This window comes from Rhinoderma darwinii, unplaced genomic scaffold (assembly GCF_050947455.1).
Source record: "Rhinoderma darwinii isolate aRhiDar2 unplaced genomic scaffold, aRhiDar2.hap1 Scaffold_52, whole genome shotgun sequence".
NCBI classification, from domain to species: domain Eukaryota; kingdom Metazoa; phylum Chordata; class Amphibia; order Anura; family Rhinodermatidae; genus Rhinoderma; species Rhinoderma darwinii.
The window spans coordinates 1,616-17,500 of NW_027464068.1; the positions used below are offsets into that span (position 1 = coordinate 1,616).

At 45.0% G+C, this 15,885-nt stretch overlaps 1 protein-coding gene across 3 annotated transcripts in view; it reads right to left on the reverse strand.

Moving 5' to 3' along the window:
- Positions 1–14,010: 14,010 nt before the first annotated feature.
- Positions 14,011–15,885, reverse strand: part of LOC142721810 (ras-related and estrogen-regulated growth inhibitor) — a 124,317-nt gene continuing 122,442 nt past the window's right edge. For all 3 annotated transcript variants that reach the window (XM_075848835.1, XM_075848836.1, XM_075848837.1), the window contains one exon: positions 14,011–15,885. This exon is cut by the window's right edge and continues 1,299 nt beyond it. The gene's annotated coding sequence lies outside the window, so the exon portion shown is untranslated.

The following is a 15,885-nucleotide window of genomic DNA, read 5'->3' on the forward strand; positions in this document are numbered from 1 at the left end:
TGCGTTCTTGTACGGCGGCCTCCATCCCGCTGTTCTCTCTGGTGTCAGGCGTCTCTTCACAGGTGAGGTAAGATGGCGGCCTGTGTATGATCTGATGACATTCACCTGCAGGAAGAAGAAGAAATGTCACCTGATTAGTCACCGGGAAACAGAGAAGAAAATACTAACAAATAGATGTATATCCAATATTCCTCCATATACAGCAGCCCCGGCACCATGTAAGGACTGGTACAAGCCTGCTGAGACATGTAGTTCCCCAGCCGGACATAATACCAGTTACATGTCAGGGTATGCTGGGAGTTGTAGTATCAAAGCCACACATCATAAACTTATAGCTCATACAGCATGCTGGGAGTTGTAGTTCCACAGCAGCATGACAATCACAATGGGATCGGTGCTGCTGAGGAATGACACATGTAACATTACTGGTAGAACTACAAGTCCCAGCTTCCCAGGAGCATTTCTGGCTGATGAGATCACATCACTCACTGGCTGTCAGCCAGCAGTGCCCCCGTGTACCTGTCCCCAGCAGCCATTACAGGACCGTGACCGCACAGGACCCCGGGTAATAGACCCCCTTCACTGCCAACAGAAATGGCCACGTACAAGACACTGACCGCACGCGCTGCCCATCAATCCCACTTACCGGGCCTCTCATCATCAATTACCGGACTCTCCGCACAGGCTGAAACAACGCGCCTCCGACCTGTAGTGTAGCTAGCCATCGAGATGGTGAGGCACTCCTCTCCGCTCCCGCCGCTCTTCCCATGACTGTGCGCGGCCACAGTCATTCCATCTAACAGACGTGCGCGGCCACACAGTCATTCCAGCTAGCAGACGTGCGCGCACTGGGCACTCTAGGCATGTCTGCTCGTGCACGCTTCTAGCGCTGCCCGTCAGGAACAGAAGACGCCTGGCTCCGTGTGAGGAGAGGGTGAGCGCGCGCCGCTCCACGATGTATCCCGTTCTGAAATTATACAGGGATAATGGCTGCTGCAAACAGGGGTGATAGGTAGTCCAGCTATCATCCCTGTATATAACCCCCATCATACCTGTATATACCAGCCTGGCTAGTATATACAAGGATGATGGAGGTTATATACAGGAATGATGGGGGTTATATACAGGGATGATGAGGGTTATATACAGGAATGATGGCGTTATATACAGGGATGATGGTGTTATATACAGGGATGATGGAGTTATATACAGGGATGATGGGGGTTATATACAGGAATGATGATGTTATATACAGGGATGATGGGGGTTATATATGGGGATGATGGTTGATATATACAAGGATGATGGAGGTTATATACAGGAATGATGGGGGTTATATACAGGGATGATGGGGGTTATATACAGGGATGATGGGGGTTATATACAGGAATGATGGAGGTTATATACAGGGATGATGGGGGTTATATACAGGGATGATGGGGGTTATATATGGGGAGGATAGCTGGAGCAGTCATCATCCACACACACACAGTCTTTGTGCCGCAGATCTCATCAATATACAGCAGTTTATATAGAATGTATAATGTGCTTCATGGAACGCTCCAAACATCTTGTCTGACATCACAGCTCCCACAAATGTCGCTGCTCTCTGAAGGAGCCATTCTGGCTGTTACCCGGCTTTCCCCAAAATAAATACAACTCGAAATGTTTCATCTAGGAATCATCTGCTTCCAGGAAAGCTGGGTTATTATAAAGGGGTTAGAGTTAGGCGTCAATGTTAGAGATAATATTTAGTGGTTAGATTTAATGGTAATATTAAGGGGTATAGTTAAGGGTTAGGGTCAGTATTAGGGGTAATATTAAGGGGTCAGTGTTAGGGATAACATTAAGAGGTAAGCGTTTGGGGTAATATTAAGGGGTTAGAGTTAGGGTTAATATTAAGGTATTACAGATAGGGGTCCGAGTCAGTGTTAGGGGTAATAGTAAAGGATTTATAGTTTGGGGTAATATTAAGGGGATAGATTAAGAGCTCGAGTTAGGGGTAATAATAAGTGGTAAAAGTTTGAAGTTAGAGTTAGGGGTAATATTAAGGGGTAATATTTATGGGTTTAGAGTTCGGGGTAATATTAAGGGGTTTAGAGTTCGGGGTAATATTAAGGGGTTTAGAGTTAGGATTAATATTAAGGGTTTAGAGTTCGGGGTAATATTAAGGGGTTAGAGGTAGTGGTAAGGTTAAGCGTTTAGCATTAGTGGTAATATTAAGGGGTTAGTCTTAGGGGTAAGGGTTTTAGATTTAGAGTTAATATTAAGGGGTTAGGTTTAGGGTTTATGGGTTAGAGTTGGGGGTTAATATGACTGGGTTAGATTTAGGTTCTATATTAAGAGGATAGAATTAGGGGTAACATTCAGGGATTAGAATTAGGAGTAACATAAAGGGGTTAGAGTTGGAGGTAATATTAAGACCTCATGCACACGACCATAGCATGTGCACGGCTGTGATTTTCGGGTCGGACGGCAGTGTGGTGTCACCCGCGAGCCGCCCGCAAATCGGAGGCCATGCACATGGCCGCGGCCATTATTTGCTATGAGCCTGGAAACTACGGTCTTGCACATCGGGCCACAATTCTACCGTGGAGTTTCGGGGAATTGTGGCCGCAAAAGCACATACGTGTGCATGGGGCCTAAGGAGTTAGAGTTAGGGGTACTTTTAAAGGGTTAGGGGTCTAAGTTAGGGTTAAGGGGTTAGAGTTATTGGTAACATTAAGAGGTTTTAGTTAGGGTTAATGTAAAGGTTTTAAAGTTAGGGGTAATATTAACCCCTTAATGACCGGGCCATTGTGCACGTTAATGACCAAGGATTATTTTTTGTTTTTTCACGGTCGCATTCCAAGCGCGCTTCGATTCCGGCAGTTGCAGCAGGAGCCAGGCTGTGTATAACCGCCGTGCTCCTGCCGCTGATCGCGTGGGTACAGTCTCAGTACCCGCGCGATCACAGGACGGATATATCCGTCCTCCTGCGCGAACTAGCAGCTGCTGAGGACGGATATATCCGTCCTTTGGCGTTAAGAGGTTAAGGGGTTAGAGTTAGGGCAATAGGAAGGGCTAAAGTTAGGGGTATTATTAAGAGGTTAGAAGTTATAGTAATGGGTAATATTATGGGATTAGAGATAGGGGTCAGAGTCTGTGTTAGGGATAATATTAAAGATTTAGAGTTAGGTGTAATAAGGGGTTAGATTAAGGGGTTAAAGTTAGGGTTTAAAAATAGGGGTCATAATAAGTGGGTAAAGTTAAGGTTTCTTATTAAGGGGTTAGAGTTAGGATTTAGAGTTAGGGTTCATATTATGGGGTTAGAGTTAGGGTTATTTTTAATAGGTTAAGGCTAGGGGTAACTTTAAGAGATTAGAGTTAGGGGTTATATTAAGAGTTAGAGGTTAGCGTTAGAGTTTATATTAAGGTATTAGATTTACGGTCAATATTAATAGGTTAGAGTTAGGGGTATAATTAAGGGGTTAGAATTAGGTTAGTGTTAGGGGTAATATTAAGGGCGTAGAGTTCAGGGTTAGATTTATGGGTTGGATTTAGTGGTTAGAGTTAGGGATTAGAGTTAGGGGTTAGTGTTAGGTGTAATATTAAGGGTGTAGAGTTCAGGGTTACACTTAGGGGTTAGATTTAGGGGTTAGAGTTGGGGGTAATACTAAGAGGTTAGAGTTAGTATTTAGAGTTAGGGTTCATATTAAAGTGTTAGGGTTAATAGTAATAGGTGTGAAGGAATCATTTCAAAATTCCATGTTTTGTATTTTGTGTCAGTAGGCACTGCACAGTATGATATTCATTTTTGTCTTTTAGTCTTCTTTGTAATAATCTGCAGATTACTTAGGTATTTCTTTTTGGCAGTAAAACAGTTTATGCAAGTAACATTTAGTGATCACGTGCTTAGTACAAAGGAATTCACTCTTTTCTGTATTTATCAAGGTCAGAGGGAGGGATTCTCCCTTTGTAGACTACCCCCTAAGAGTCATGCTCTTTGTTCTATGTGTCTTATAAATATACGCTGTATATCATAATAAATTGAACTCTTTCTTTCTGAGAACATGGACTCAGACTGACTGACTTACCGATCTCGTTTGTATATATATATATATATATATATATACCTTCTTCTAATTTGGAACATACAGAAATCAAGGTGTAGTGGTACCGTTGTGACCACACCTCCATGCCACGCCATATTGATAACACCTCAGCAGTGCCGCGCGCTGATCGCCTCCATGCCACGCCACATTGATAACACCTCAGCAGTGCCGCGCGCTGATCGCCTCCTGCACACACACTAATATATACATATACATATATAGCCACAGCTTGCTGCTGTTGCAGGTTTGCCTGCACCATCTATTTTATGAGCTCTTCCATAACAGTCTCTTTTTGCAATCCTGTTGCTGCTTTTACCCAGGACATACGGGAAGTGCAATCACATTAAGGAACTGTGCGTTTGCCCTTAGCACGACGCCCGCATTCTCCACCATGTGTGAGCCGGTGTCTCAATTGGGCTGCTGTATTGGGCAGTCACGCACACGGAAACGGGGTAAACAAGCAGCGGGTACTTTTTATTTGCACCAAATAAATTTGCACCGGGTAAAGCAACAAACAAAACAATATAACTTATGGAAAAACAATATGTAAAGTCCTCACCCTGTAGCAGCCACCACCTGACCGTGCCAGGGTCCTTTGTTGGGTGTTCGTTTGTATCAGAGTCTCCCTGGAGGAAAACCCCTCTCCTTCCTCCTCACTCTCTGCCACGCTTCACTCCCATCACACTGTCCGCTTCCCTTTTAATCAGGACCAGCTGAGACTCAGAACCTCTAGAACCAAAACCTGTAGTGGAGGTATGGAAATGACCACCCACCCAGAATCTCTACAGCCTAAGGCCTCATGCACACTTCCATCACTGTTTTCACGGCCGTTTCTCACGGATCCGTGTGTCCGTTATTGGATCAGTGTGGTTCCCGTGCGTACTCCGTGTACACTTCCGTGTTTCCGTTTCTGAGCGTCACATGGACTGCCGCGTCATCCAGGGAGGTCGGACTGGAGGAAGAAGAGGGACTCGTCACCAAGACAATGGTCGGGGTACGTATGAACTCCTTTTTCTTTCTATCGCTGCGGATGCTCTGCCTGAAAGGGCTGCCCCTTCTCTCTATCCAGCACTGATCAGCGGCCTCTTCTCCCTATCAGTGCTGGATAGAGAGAAGGGGCTGCCGATTAGTGCAGTGAAATATCTCTTCTGTACTTCTATCTGCCCGCCCGGCCGTTGGTAGGCAACGGCTCCGTCACACACGGATGGCACACGGATGCCTTCCGTGTGCCTTCAGTTTTTTTGACTAACCTATTGACTTGTATGGGCCCCACGGTCACGGAATCCTGGATCAAAGTAGGACATGTTCTACTTTTGTCACAAAGGGGCCGTAAAGAAAACTGAAGTGTGCATGGCCCCATTGAAATGAATGGGGAAAAACGAAAGTGGGCATGGGGCCTTAATGACAGACCCTGAAATCCAGCTTAAAAACCCCTGCTCACCAACTGACTATGCTGAGCCACAAACTTCTCAGAGATTTACACCACTGAGGTAAGAAATCTAAGAGCACATAACAACTCTCTAGCAGTCTTCCTACTGACTGTTTACAATATACACACACATATACATACACACACATATATTATACATATATACACATACACACACTGTAAAGGATCTGCCAGGCACAACTTCTGTGTATACGCCCATAGGTAATCAGTCTGCACCTGAGTCTATGTCTGTGAGACTGACTCCATCTTCCACCACTCAGGCTGGCAGGCTTAGGAGTGGGAGAGCCTATCACAGCCTGGCCAGACTCAGCTAGCTCTCGCCCTCTGTCTATTTATACCTATCTTTCCTGTTCCTCCTTTGCTTGTGATTCTTCTCGTGTGGTTTCCTGGCCCAGCTAAAGCTCCTTACTATTTGATCCTGCTCCATACTGACCCTGGCTTACTGACTACTCTCCTGCTCTGCGTTTGGTACCTCGTACACTCCTGGTTTGAGTCGGCTCGTTCACCTCTCTTGTTGCTCACGGTGTTGCCGTGGGCAACTGCCCCATTTCCCTTAGCTTTGTGTACCCTTGTCTGTTTGTCTCGTGCACTTACTGAGCGTAGGGACCGCCGCCCAGTTGTACCCCGTCGCCTAGGGCGGGTCGTTGCAAGTAGGCAGGGACAGAGTGGCGGGTAGATTAGGGCTCACTTGTCCGTTTCCCTACCCCCACCATTACACACACACATATAAATATATTATACACACACACATATACATACACACACATATATTATACATATACACACACACGCACATATAAATATATTATACACACACATATACATACACACACATATATTATACATATACACACACACGCACATATAAATATATTATACACACACATATATTATACATATATACACACACATAAATATATTATACACACACACACACCATTGCACAGGTTGCATCACTGCAGCAGGTGGAAGGGGGCGCTTCACTTGCTCCCTCCCCCTGCTTGTGTTTATGCGCCCAGGCCTGGCGACTTAGCAGCTAATTTTCCGCCGGGGCACTTCTTCTCCCACAGGGGGTTCCACTTCTTCAGGGAGCTACAGTGGCGCTATGTACAGGAAGGGGGGTGCTATCTACTAGGGGGCTGTGTGGCACTACCTGCAAGGGGGCTGTGTGGCACTACCTACAAGGGGGTTGCGTGCCACTATCTACAAGGGGTCTGCTTGCCGCTACCTGCAAGGGGGCTGCGTGCCACTAACTGTCACGTTGAGTGCATGGACCCACTGGTTCGTACCGCGTTGACGGTATGGCAGCTGGCCAATGGGACAGAGGTCACAGTCTGTAGTTTGTATAGTGTACCTGTGGCAGCTCAGACAGTAGCAATGACAGGCTCGGCTGGGACTTAGGCAGCAGGCAGACGTCAGGCGTGGTGTAGCAGGACAGGCGTGGTATACAGCACAGCACGACTACAGCTCAGCACGGCACTTGACCAGGTAGCACGGAATACAGGTACAGGAACGGGGGACACTGGGAACGGGAAAACACCAGGAGACCATTTGCTAGACAAACTTAGGGTACGACAACAACACTCAAGCAAGTGGGGCGGCAGCTATCTTTGTACCCCCTGTCTGACGCCGTCTTTCTCCTTCCGCTGTGGATTGCTGACTCAGAACACATGGACCAGGTAGTATATAGGAGGGGGTCCCGCCAGGATGATGCCACCCCCAGACTAAGGCATTTACCCGAATCACGCGTCGGGTGTTGGCGTCCTCTTTGTGCAAGACCATGACCTCAGGTATGTACTTTATTTCTCATTAGGTACTTGTAACACATGCTTTTTGATATGATGCTACCTTGCCCTTCAGTTGATGGGCTACACAGGTCTTAGCTCTATATTTTGCACACAAGCCTGTTAGGATGTGACTATGGGCTGTTCTATCTGCATCTCTCAGCATCTTTATACTTGATTATTATTGCCATTTACACTCAATACCTTTTTGTACTTGTTCATGCAGTTTGATTGTCCCTCATGGACTCCAATTTACATACGTGCCTGCCTTTTGATATTTATGTATGTGCATGCCCAACATACATGCTCTTATTGGTCTTGCATAAGATTGACGCCTTCTCATTGTGTGACTCTTGTCGTGTCTATCTGTAATAAAATGTATACTTTTTTACTCAACCATTTTGTGCTCAAGTTGCTCATTTTTTGAGTCTGTAGGTCTCTCTCAAGGGAGGAAGGGGCTGAGCCCTTCTTATAGTCCATGGTATTCATGGGCTAATTTTAAAATTAATTTCAGGTGCGCGCGCTGGCCCTTTAAGAGCGGTGGGTCACCAGAAATGACAGGCAATCAGGTCTCGGGTCTTATGGGTACCCGCGTGACCTGCGAGTCTAGAGTAGTGTCCCCAGCGGAGGATCCTCCCTCTGTCAGCCAGGCGCACAAAGGTCCTCCCTGGAGGGACGTCCCTAACTTGCAAGGAATTGACAGAGACAATGCAAGACGGATCAATAATATTCTGTGGAATCTCCATGGTGTCCTCTGTCTCTAATGACATGGACAAGGCATCGGCACTCATTGTTGTGGTCGGTATAAATCAGGATGGGGTGAGCTGCGCCCTCTAGTAGATGTCTCCACTCCTCCAGAGCCAATTTGATGGCCAGTAACTCCCGATCCCTAATCGAGTAGTTGCGTTCTGCAGAAGAAAAGAGCTTAGAGAAATATCCACATACCATTGACTTGCCCTTGGAACCTCTCTGGAACAGGAGTGCACCAGCACCGACAGAGGATGATTCCACCTCCAACGAGAACTGCAGAGAGACATCCGGATGATGGAGGATAGATGTGGTTTGGTTCAGACAGCACTAGTTTTTCTCAGGTGCTTGAAATAGGGTCCCAACCCAGTTGTAGATAGAAAGAATTGTATTCGGCACACTCTTGGAATATTTAACGTAAATTAATTTCAATTTTTTCAATCTTTTCGTAATTCCAGTGGCTACATGTGCAACGTTTCGGTCGTGAGACCTTCATCAGGCACTGAGCCGTACTGGGGACTGGTTTAGCGATTTTGCTGGCGCTGTTTTAGTAATGGCGGCTTACCGGCGCCACTAAGAGTATCAACTCGTTTAAAACATACACAATAGAAAAAATTAAAAGCTCCACTAGAGGAGGGGATCTTAAACATAGGTTACTAACCAGAGAAGCCTTCTGGATTTACAATCTCAAAACGAGATTTCCTTTGGGCTTGAATCTCAGGAAGGAATTTATGTTCCATTATTAGTCTCACCAGATTATGCACATTGCATATCATCAGTACATGCCGTATACATTCCCTCTACGTCACAGATCATTTTATTTATCTTCAGTACTCTATGCAGTAGTTATACATATAATACACATGATATAGGGTACATGCCTGATTTCAAATCAAGTTCAAATCAAACAACGCATGACACACATTGGCATTCTTCATTTTGAATTCATATTATTTGCCACATGATGCCGCATACTGTTCTGGCTTTGGTATTCTGTGCTATTAGTATTCCTAGGGCTTCCACGCATGGTCATTATAATAATACTTTTCTATTAGTGTCCCTAATACTTGTCCCGCTGGTATAAAACGTAGCTTAGCACTTGGTTCTCATTCACACTTGCTCTTGTTGTGTTGCGGTTTACCAAATATATATTATTTCATTGCAAAATAATGCACATATTGCTAATACGGTAACTGCAATTGTAGCTCTTTACATGCCATTCTTTATATGCTCTCATCATTGTTTTTATAATATTATAGACAAGAACTCTCTTTTCTTATGTCTCATTATGTTAGAAATCATCATTTATTGTTATTTCGTTTCACATCTTATTTGTAGTCTATTTGTATCACAGCCTTATTTTTCTTTCCATATGATTCTTTTTTCTCTTTGGTATTTTTCTTCATTCATAATTTTCTATTGCATTCCATGTTTGGCGAGTTTCCCCTTGCTCCTATACTTCATTATGGACGGGCATTATTTTACAAATGTCATCCCTTCTATTCAGCTATATTGATGTCATTATGGGATCCATTCCTATATGTTTATAGTACCCTGCATATTCACGTATTGCATTCTTTCCAATCTTTTATCCCTGGAATCCTTTCTTTATGTTTTGCTATTTCAGGTCTAAATCAGACCTCTAGGGGTTACTTTCCCACATGCATTGCTGATTGCTATGGGTGTCATTTTCTAACTATACCACCTCAAACCAAATCTTGGAGTATATATTGGAGAGGCTCGCACTGCGTATTAACATCTGCCATGAATAAGAACATAGACAGTGTTCGAAACGCGTAGGCTCTTGATATATGCCGCTCTGACACCACCTTGTTATTGCGTTTCTTTTTATTATTTCATTTTCTGTGTCAATAAAAGTGGGAACATCGATTCCCTTTTATCACCAAACTACGCTGAATCATACCTTCTTTCTCTCCATAATATTAAGGGGTTAGAGTTAGGGGTAATATTAAGGGGTTAGAGTTAGGGGTAATATTAAGGGGTTAGAGTTAGGGGTTAGAGTTAGGGGTAATATTAAGGGGTTAGAGTTAGGGGTAATATTAAGGGGTTAGAGTTAGGGGTAATATTAAGGAGTTAGAGTTAGGGGTTAGAGTTAGGGGTTAGAGTTAGGGGTAATATTAAGGGGTTAGAGTTAGGGGTTAGAGTTAGGGGTAATATTAATGGGTTAGAGTTAGGGGTAATATTAAGGGGTTAGAGTTAGGGGTAATATTAAGGAGTTAGGGGTTAGGGGTAATATTAAGGGGTTAGAGTTAGGGGTAATATTAAGGGGTTAGAGTTAGGGGTAATATTAAGGGGTTAGAGTTAGGGGTACTCTTGTCCTAACGACTATCGTTGTTTGGCCAGCTGCCACTACGCTACGGCGGAGCGGCCTAGTGGGTCCGCATAGCCCACGACTGTTACAGATAGACCTTCTTTGTATAGGTCATCAGTTGACAACCCCTTTAAGGAAAAAATTGTAATGGTTCTTATTATACTGTTGCACAAGATATCACTTTTCGTATACATCACCAATGGAGGCAGTCACACAACAATAAGACAATCGAACAAGCAGCAGAAGTAGGAGAGGACATAGAAGGCTAATTGTAATGGGTTAGGGTTACACTGCACATAGTAAAGGCGATCACACGTGATTGTTACTTATAATTATGTAAATGTTCCCATTTTATGTAAATGAAGCGCATGTATTTTATAATGAGAAGTGCGGTGGCTTTCTGATATATTTTGTTATTAAATTCACGTATTGGTTATCATTTGTTTTTTCGGGTTTGATTGATGGGTGGAAGGTTTTAGAAGATGGTTTAAACAGAGCAACAAACTCCATTTTTGTTATCTGACTTCGACTGAAGACATCATTGAACCCATTGAAACACGTTGAGAAGCCTAATGAGATCTTCAAAGTGTTTCACAGAAAATCCTATAAGGTCCCCTGCCCCATAATATAATAAGAAACAAACTGATGCGTTGCGTGCCAAATCCTTATATGTTACTACGTTTTGAGTTCAACTTGTTTGCTGTCCTTATTTCCATTTTTATTGCACACAGGTTCGCAGCAATCAAAAGGAATAAGTAGATGATTAGCTCCGGTCACCGAAAGGTTCCTGCTGGTATAACGGATATAACAGTGGGAATGGTAAACTATTGAAATAAAGAAACACATTTACAGGCAGAAGTTCATGTCATGATCAAATTTATTAGCAAGGTGGGCGGCAAAATAGTGGCTGTACACTATGAGGGGTTAGGAATCGAAAACCTACAGACGTGTCACCCTTCATTTTTATTTAACTGGTTGAGGACCGCCGGCTGTATATATACGGTACTGGTTTAAGCTTGCTGCTTGAGTGATTGGGCAACTTAATGTTGTGTGCCCATCAGAGACTGCCAGGGACCCTGGAGACAAGACAGAAGTAGTTTTAATTGCTTCTGTTTTCTCTGTACTCTCAATAAGTGCCACGTATAGAATAGAGACCCCTGCCTCTGTTAGTCCCGGTGGTCCTGGAGTAGGAGGCTGCTACTGGGTCCATTAGTGACAATAGACACTATAACAGGGCTAATCCCACCTGCTGTGCAGCCGCAGTTATAGTGGAAAAGTATCGTGTAAAAAAATAACATGAAATCATAAACTCCCCCAAAGTTCTGTTCTGACTTTTAAGTTACAGGCCATAATAATAATAAAAAAGTAAAAATAATATCAATAAATTAAATAAAAATTATATATATATAAAATACCCCCTGAAAAAAATCTTTCCCCTGCCTATCATTGTCGTAATGCTAGCCTTGATGAACTATAGCAACATTTATGGTAGACAATGATGATCACAAATAAAAACGACATTATTACCAGAAAACATTGCTAAAAAGTAAAAAAAAACAGCATTTGAAAAAAAATTTCAAAGTATAAGTCTAAATATGCTAAAAAAACAAATGTTATGTAAATAAAAATAATAAGAAACGAAATCTGCATAGATCACGAAAAAAACATTGCAAAAATCACGTCACTAGACTAACAAATAAAAACATTATAGCCGTTTAACGAACATATGCTAAAAATGGCCAAACAATGCCTGGCATGGAATCGGTTAATTGCGTTGTTATACAATTTGTCATGATGCCAATTCAATACAATCTCGCGCCATCCAGTGAAAGAAAGTACACGTTAAACATGTGGTGTTTTTTTTTAACAGAGAAAAGAATGGCCGACAGTCATATGTTTGTTTTTTTACATGTTTGTTTAATATCTTATGCCAAACTTCTCAGTATATGTCTGTTTAGAGAAAAGTCCAAGCGTAGATAACCATTACGGTGATTATTTAGAATAAGATGTCATGCAAATGTGTGTACTTGAGGAATAACACTCTTTGGGACCGTTATATCGCTTGTATCCTGCATTTTTTCAGCCGTTTTCGCCTTTGTAGGCTCTTCTCGAATTCTCCGTTTTCTCTGAGCAGGTGCGTGGAGCCTAACTGCTATAATGTCTGCCATACAGAGGAGAACATCCTGCTCCATCATTTCTTTGCAGCAAAAACTCCGGGAAACATCAGCAAGATGGAAGACATAGTGAGCAGTGTAGATGTGAATCCAACACTGAAGTGAGACATTAAAGCACTTACTAGAGGCAGCAGCATGGAGGACATCATACAGCAGTACTGAGCAGTGCAGCTGTAAATCCAGCACTGAGGTGAGATAGAATACTTACTAGGAGCAGCAGCATAGAGGACATTATACAGTGTACTGAGCAGTGTAGCTGTAAATCCAGCACTGAGGTGAGATAGAATACTTACTAGGAGCAGCAGCATAGAGGACATTATACAGTGTACTGAGCAGTGCAGCTGTAAATCCAGCACTGAGGTGAGATAGAATACTTACTAGGAGCAGCAGCATAGAGGACATTATACAGTGTACTGAGCAGTGTAGCTGTAAATCCAGCACTGAGGTGAGATAGAATACTTACTAGCATGGCCGGCCTTAGATACGTTCGACCAGTGCGGTCGCACAGGGCGCCAGCCGCCACACTGCAAGAGGGGCGCCAGCGGGTGTGTGTATCCCCACGCCGTTGCAACTACCAGCGGGGATACACACACTAACTGCAGTCGCCTTTCCGCCTGGGCGCTTCTTCACTTAGCGGCCGTCACTACCGCTGTAGCAGCCATAGCGGCTGCTAGCGGGCATGAGGGCGGTGGCACCGCTAGCAGCTGCTGCATCTGCTATAGCAGTAGCAAAGGCACTATAGCAGAGCAGGGAGGTATCTTCCTGCTCTGCTCTCTACTAGCGCCACTGTAGCTCCCTGAAGGAGCGGAATCCCCATGGATTCCGCTCCTGGAGTGCTGCTTGATGTCTCTGTCCATATATGGACAGTGACATCAGGGGAAACTCCTGAAGCGGAATCCCCGGTCACAGCGTTGCAGACGCTTTGACCGGGGGTACCACTCCAGGAGAAGCCAATGACGTCATTGACACAGACGATAGGACCTTCTCCTGGAGTGGAATTGACGGTCATAGCGTCTGCAACGCTGTGACCTGGGATTTCGCTTCAGGAGTTTTCCCTGATGTCACTGTCCATATATGGACAGAGACATCAAGGAGCACTCCAGGAGCGGAATCCCCGGCCACACGGGGATTCTGCTCCTTCAGGGAGCTACAGTGGCGCTATCTATACTGGAAGGGGGGGGGGTGCTATCTACAAGGGGGCTGTGGGCTGTGTGGCACTACCTACAAAAAAGGACAACTGTGTAAGAGCACACAAAATACCCAGCTTTCCCATCTATCAAATAAATGTGTGGAGATAAACTAAGATATAACTTTTATTTAATCTAGCTAAAAGGGTTAATACTTTACTCAGACCAAATAAAAGTTATATCCTAGTTTATTTCCACACGTTTATTTGATAGCTGGGAAAGCTGGGTGTTTTGTGTGCTCCTGCACAACTGTCCTTTTTTGAATGTCTATTGCCCGCCAGCTATCAGGGTCATTTCGTAGTCCTTACGCTACCTACCAGGGGGCTGTGGGCAGTGTGGCACTACCTACCAGGGGGCTGTGGGCAGTGTGGCACTACCTACCAGGGGGCTGTGGACTGTGTGGCACTACCAACCAGGGGGCTGTGTGGCACTACCAACGAGGGGGCTGTGGGCTGTGTTGCACTACCAACCAGGGGGCTGTGGGGCACTACCAACCAGGGGTCTGTGCGACACTCCCTACCAGGGGTCTGTGCGGCACTCCCTACCAGGGGGTTGTGCGGCACTCCATAGCAGGGGGCTGTGCGGCACTTCCTGCTAGGGGGCTGTGTAGCACTCCCTACATGGGGCTGTGTGGCACTCCCTACAGGGGGCTGTGTGGCGCACTCTACAAGGGGCTGTGTGGCGCTATCTACAAGAGGGCTGTCTGGCGCTACATACATGGTGGCTGTCTGGTGCTAATTACAAGGGGGCTGTCTGGCGCTACCTACAAGGGGGCTCTGTGGCGCTACCCACAAGGGGCTGTGTGGCGTTACCCACAAGGGGCTGTGTGGCGTTACCCACAAGGGGCTGTGTGGCACTAGCTACAGGGGGAATCTGTCGGTGGTGGGCTGATGGTCATTTTACTGTGAGTGGTGGGCTGATGGTCATTTTACTGTGAGTGGTGGGCTGATGGTCATTTTACTGTGAGTGGTGGGCTGATGGTCATTTTACTGTGAATGGTGGGCTGATGGTCATTTTACTGTGAGTGGTGGGCTAATGGTCAATTTACTGTGAGTGGTGGGCTGATGGTCATTTTACTGTGAGTGGTGGGCTGATGGTCATTTTACTGTGAGTGGTGGGCTGATGGTCATTTTACTGTGAGTGGTGGGCTAATGGTCAGTTTACTGTGAGTGGTGGGCTGATGGTCAATTTACTGTGAGTGGTGGGCTGATGGTCAATTTACTGTGAGTGGTGGGCTGATGGTCAATTTACTGTGAGTGGTGGGCTGATGGTCATTTTACTGTGAGTGGTGGGCTAATGGTCAGTTTACTGTGAGTGGTGGGCTGATGGTCAATTTACTGTGAGTGGTGGGCTGATGGTCAATTTACTGTGAGTGGTGGGCTGATGGTCATTTTACTGTGAGTGGTGGGCTAATGGTCAGTTTACTGTGAGTGGTGGGCTGATGGTCAATTTACTGTGAGTGGTGGGCTGATGGTCAATTTACTGTGAGTGGTGGGCTGATGGTCATTTTACTGTGAGTGGGGGGCTGATGGTCAATTTACTGTGAGTGGTGGGCTGATGGTCATTTTACTGTGAGTGGTGGGCTGATGGTCATTTTACTGTGAGTGGTGGGCTGATGGTCAATTTACTGTGAGTGGTGGGCTGATGGTCATTTTACTGTGAGTGGTGGGCTGATGGTCATTTTACTGTGAGTGGTGGGCTGATGGTCATTTTACTGTGAGTGGTGGGCTGATGGTCATTTTACTGTGAGTGGTGGGCTAATGGTCAGTTTACTGTGAGTGGTGGGCTGATGGTCAATTTACTGTGAGTGGTGGGCTGATGGTCAATTTATTGTGAGTGGTGGGCTGATGGTCAATTTACTGTGAGTGGTGGGCTGATGGTCATTTTACTGTGAGTGGTGGGCTAATGGTCAGTTTACTGTGAGTGGTGGGCTGATGGTCAATTTACTGTGAGTGGTGGGCTGATGGTCATTTTACTGTGAATGGTGGGCTAATGGTCAGTTTACTGTGAGTGGTGGGCTGATGGTCAATTTACTGTGAGTGGTGGGCTGATGGTCATTTTACTGTGAGATTATACAGCAGTAATGAGCAGTGTAGCTGTGAATCCAGAATTGAGGT